This window comes from Amphiura filiformis, chromosome 18 (genome assembly GCF_039555335.1).
Source record: "Amphiura filiformis chromosome 18, Afil_fr2py, whole genome shotgun sequence".
NCBI lineage: Eukaryota > Metazoa > Echinodermata > Ophiuroidea > Amphilepidida > Amphiuridae > Amphiura > Amphiura filiformis.
In genome coordinates this window covers 22,130,490-22,134,720 of record NC_092645.1, presented here as the reverse complement: position 1 = coordinate 22,134,720, position 4,231 = coordinate 22,130,490, and the positions used below count along the sequence as shown (strand labels likewise).

General features: G+C 36.1%; 1 long non-coding RNA gene across 1 annotated transcript; it reads left to right on the top strand.

Moving 5' to 3' along the window:
• Nucleotides 1–480: 480 nt before the first annotated feature.
• Nucleotides 481–3,163, top strand: LOC140139993 (uncharacterized). Its single transcript, XR_011857192.1, has 3 exons — nucleotides 481–535; nucleotides 2,315–2,418; nucleotides 3,129–3,163. It is a non-coding gene; the product is annotated as an uncharacterized lncRNA (long non-coding RNA).
• The last annotated feature ends 1,068 nt before the right edge of the window (nucleotides 3,164–4,231 follow it).

The window sequence follows — 4,231 nt, the reverse complement described above, 5'->3', positions numbered from 1 at the left end:
AAGGTCCGGAGCCCCGGGTCCGGAGCTAAGTTGTTCATATTTTCACTCATACATACACCTGCGACACTGTTTGGAGCGGTTCTCTGAGAATGGCCCATAATATCATACAATTCCACCGCATGGTAAATTAAAGATATCGCAGAATGTGAATTAAATGCACTATCATATTCTTTTGATTTTTATCATCTAACAAATAATTGAATCAATTAAGCCATCAAATGCCAATCTGTTGTCATTATCGTACCTCACATATGGATCTATTCCAGTTGAAATCCATACACCCTCGATGGAAACGTGAACTTAATCTCCCATACAGGGGGTGTAGATTTCAAATGGAATTTTAGGTAATCCCATTTGAAATTTGCACTCCTTGTGTGGAAGATTAAGGCCGTGTCTTCCAAAGGGGGTGTATGGAGTTCAACTGGCATAGCCTGACTTTAATAAATAGCAGCTAAAATTGAGATTTTCTGTCATTCTTTCAAAAGCCACAGTGAAGTGACAAGAAGAGGACACACATCGCTACTGCATTACAAAGGTAAGGATATGAAGTTTTTTTAGTAGTAATAGTTTCATGTTATGCGTGCTAGCCATGGGCTTTAATATGAGAAGTCTCAAGTTTTGATATTTTCTCAAAATACCAAGAGCTCTCTCCAGAACCACTGAACCAATACAGGGCTTGTTTGTACTCATTCTAATGTATTTTTCACGCTGATTCCAAATATGGTCATTCAAATGTACAATTTTGAAATTTTGGATTTTTAAAAGAAAATTTGGAACTTGATCGCAGAAGACACCCAAATGGAGAGTGAGCAATGAATGTGTACATTGGTTTGGTTCAAGTGTTTCATTTACATTTAGTTTCGTATTTTGTCTTTTGTAGTTCTATTCAATCTGCCTGTTGCGATTTTTAGCTTACTCAATGCTCTGTGTATATCGAGACTATTTAATTCTTGAACTTCTGAACCAATACTAGGCTTGTTTGTACTCATTTTAATCCATTTTTTATGCCGATTCCAAATATGGTCATTTGAAATTTTAAAATAATTTGAAATTTGTTTGCATTTGTCATCCGCATGGAGAGAGTTAGGACCTGTCATACGAGCGTACATTATAATTTCATGAATTCAGACTTACAAATCACATATACGGCATTTTTGTAATTCATTTTCGAAGATTCCATGTCTCAGCCAGTTATGAATGAGTGATATTATTGGCCTATGTTAGAGTGACGTTTTACGTGTATAAATTTGGTATAAATTGAAAACTGTATGTATTTTGCCATAGTTTTACTTGCCGCAAGTTCGAGTTGTAATGATCTTATACCAGCGACCTGGTCTTCTTGTGCGTGGCACTGGGCAACAACCCAATCAAAATTAGAACTGTGTTGAATGCGTGCAAAGGTTCGAAACCCGATGATACCGCTTGTTTCCTTTTTTAAAACGTTGCATCTTTTCCCACGTGTGCAATGTGTGACGTGTCATGTCAAAAGGAGACACTGTTGGGCAGGATCGTAAATGGAGAAATAGCCAAAAATCTGCCCGGGTGATTTTTATCACAATTTGGGTTTGTTGCGAATTTGTGATGTAATTATTAATGTTAAAATATTGTCTGATAGTTTCAGATTTATTTTTAAAGACATTTTTCAAGGTCATTCCTACTCTCAACACTGTCAATAGGGCCTAATATTTTTAAAGGCTGATATCTCAATTTTCCATTTCTTTAATACCATAACTTACGAACTCAATATCTTCGCTATCATGGCTATTATATGAATGTCCGGTTTCATTGGAGAAAACGGCGTTGTGGAGCATAATATCTCTAGGCTATATTTAAGATATGTAAAAACTTCAAAATTTATAACATTCTCAAAGGTGTCTCCTTTTGACATGACACGTCACATCTTGTTTTTCCTCGAATATTTGTTACAAGAAAGTACCCATAATAATCATGTGCTAATATGACATGTGCAAGGGCAATCGAAGCCTTCTTCCCACACACTTTTTTAATATTGTGAATTTATTTTTATTTTTATTTTGCAAATGCGCATGTCAGTACATTATGTTTGTCCCAGCCACAGCCCCCTATTTTTTCAGGTTTTTGGCAAAAATCTATATCTTCAATATAAAAGGTCATCCCAGCTACATACACTTATAAGTTCATTATCATTATATTTAGAAAGTTTAGGCCTACTCCGAGGACTGTTAAATATCAAAAATATAAATTTTTAATCATTTGCCATAAAAATGTGTATTATATCCCCTTAATTTTTATTATCATTGTTAACATATTTGACGTCTGTTTTTGCTTTTTTCAGCCACGACACAAACAACCTTTCAGAGTGTAGTGGATCAACTTGAATCGTTACCATGTATCGACTCACCTTGTGTTTTTGGCATGTCTTGCCGTTCTTCCAATCATGTAAGAAAATGAATTTTGTGGAATAAACGGTATCGGGTCTTTACACAGAGGCGTCCAATTTGTCCTGTTCTGTTTTCTTATCTTAGATTGAGGCCTATCATTAAAACAAAATGTTTCCAAATTTTGAGTTGTATTGCTCCAGTCGTTTTGATTTGAGAAGCAAAAAACTCAGTCAAGTCAGTGTATGCCCCATAGGATAGTACTATACAGTGGAACTATACGTTTTTGTTCACACCATTTCAAAGAAAATATCTCGGGCGGCAAATTTATCATAGCTTTGCTCCAAAGCCTACCTATTTTCCATCCAAAAGAAAAAGGATGAACCATGCCATATCCCCTAGGTTACGTTAGGAGACTTTGGTGGGGTGGGTAGTGTCTTTACAAGCAAATAGTGGTGGATTGTTGGTGACTTGTTAGTAACTTTTTGGGCTCGCGACGAGGCTTGTAGCTATTTGAACCAATAGGCTTGTTTGTACTCATTTTAATGTATTTTTCATGCTGATTCCATTATGGTCACGAAAATTTAAAATCTAAAAATTGTTAAGTAACAAAATGAAACTTGTCGTCTGCAGTCGACACCGTTGTTTACTTCTATTACTGTATACATTAAGGAGGGACAAGAGGTGCGCGACATAATACGAGTTAATTAAAACATTCAAACGTTTCCTACATGTCAACAGCTTTTTTTTGTATCTTCCCATAATTTATAGAAGCAGGGCGGAGACTACATCTGGTTACTATATATATACTACTACTAGGGATGACCAATGAACCATCAACTTGATTAGAACACTCCCATAGCCATGCAGGGAGCTCAACTGTGCACTGCTTGCACAGCCATTTCTAAATTGAGCTCATTCTTTTATTTTTCATAATTTTTCTGTAAAAATTAGAGATGTTAATGCCAATTATGTTTTGTAACTATCCTGCAAATTACAGCATCATAACTTATTTGGTTTTTCTGTAAGTGTGAGTCAAAATTGGTCAATCGCCACAGTGCGCTTAATTGCCAGTGGCCCAGTGCAGCACTGCTCAGAATGGCACAAAATATTCAGATGAAAAAGATCAGGTGAACACCTTGACCTACTGAGCTGTAATTTGGCAGAGTTGTTGTTATTACCTCTATCATACCCTCTGTAAAAAGGAAAAAAAAACGGACAAGTAGATCTCGAGTTAAAAATTAAATCACCAGCTTCCCTTTGGAATTTCCAAACACCTTTCGAATCATGTTAAATAGACACCTTTCTGAACATAAATGTGAAGTTTCATGCTCATTTGTTGTATTATTCACCTGATCTTAACCCTAAACATTTTCTTATATTTATACCATCTGCACTGACTTGCTGCTATACACGCACAGGAGCTGTACTTTTAAAATACGCGCCTAATCAATAATGAGTCTTTCACTCCATTGTTAAAGTACTGTGCTCTCTGTAGCATATGGCGTGACCAGGCCCTGGATGTGATGGTTTTGTAGCACATGACAGTATTCATTCAAGCCTATCAAGGTCTGTTATTAGCCACTTGCTGAATGGCTGGGCATTATCAGCTATCAAAGAGATACCTTATGCTGCTGCCAATCACAATAGAGGTTAAACATTTTGTTAAAACCCCAGAAGTGATATCAGGATAAAGCTGTGCATGTTGGTACTTGATTGTTTGGATTCCTATGTTGAAAATCCCTTGTAGTACATTAGTATTTTTCTTATGTGTAGTGTATATTGTTGTGGAAAAAAAAGTTCACCTGGACTTTTGATTTTGTGCCACTTTGGCCATTATGGATGATTTTTGGCAAATGTTTTCTAAAAGCATG